At 48.2% G+C, this 1055-nt stretch overlaps 1 pseudogene; it reads right to left on the minus strand.

Annotated features, from left to right (window-relative positions):
• Positions 1 to 936: 936 nt before the first annotated feature.
• LOC143936481 (5S ribosomal RNA) lies at positions 937 to 1055 on the minus strand (annotated as a pseudogene).

The following is a 1055-nucleotide window of genomic DNA, read 5'->3' on the forward strand; positions in this document are numbered from 1 at the left end:
GTATACAAGAATTTTTTAAACAAACCTGAGACATCTGGAATACCTTTATATTCTCACTGGAAGGATGTCGCCTGCTATCGCCTTAGTGCTCTGAGCTTTCCTTGACTGGCCCCTTGGACAGTGGCTGCCATCGTGTCTCGTCCCCTCTTCTCCTTTTCTGATCTTTCAACCCTTCTCTTTTCTGCCTTCCTCCCCTATCTCTCACCCCCTCCACCCCCTCTCTCTTTTGGAAAGAGTGGAAAATTGGGAATGACGGCCCCACACCCCCCTCTGGATGGATTATGCCGGAGGGACCTGGGGGTTTGTGTGACCCTGGATCTTGGTACAGTACTTTATCCGTGCCTCGAATCATTGTGATTGATGGAAGGCAGACTCACAGTTGCGAATATACCTGTATCAAGTATTGTTCAGCTGCTTTTTGCTCTGTATTTCTCTGTTGCATTATGTACTCGGGGGACCGTCTTCCCCTATTTGGAGAAAAAATTATATTTGAAAAAAAAAAGAAGCCTACGACACCTGGTATTCCCAGGCGGTTTCCCATCCAGGCATTAACCAGGCCTGACCCTGCTTAGCCTCCAAGATCAGACGAGATGGAACAGAATCAGGGCGATGTGGCCGTAGCCGATATCTTCAGGCACTCTCAACTCTCTTGACAAACACCAAGATGGTCACCTTGGAAACAAGCGGAAAAAAATAGGTCAACGGCCACAACATAAAAAGAAGCCTACGGCATCTGGAAATCCCAGGCGGTCTCCCATCCAGATACTAAACTGGTCCCAACCCTGCTTAGCCTCTGAGATCAGATGAGATTGGGCTCTTTTAGGGTGGTGTGGCCGTAGGAGATTTCTTCAGGCACTCTCAACCTTGACTAACGCCAATATGGTCACCTTGGGAAACAAACAAAAAAATCAAGTCAACGCCAACAACATGAGAAGAAGTCTACAGCACCTAGTATTCCCAGGTGGTCTCCCATCCAGGTATTAACAAGGCCCGACCCTGTTTAGTCTCTGAGATCAGACGAGATCTGGTGCTTTCAGGGTTATGTGGCCATAGGC

Source organism: Lithobates pipiens, unplaced genomic scaffold (genome assembly GCF_037356315.1).
Source record: "Lithobates pipiens isolate NorthernLeopardFrog02 unplaced genomic scaffold, aLitPip1_a1.2 Scaffold_28, whole genome shotgun sequence".
NCBI lineage: Eukaryota > Metazoa > Chordata > Amphibia > Anura > Ranidae > Lithobates > Lithobates pipiens.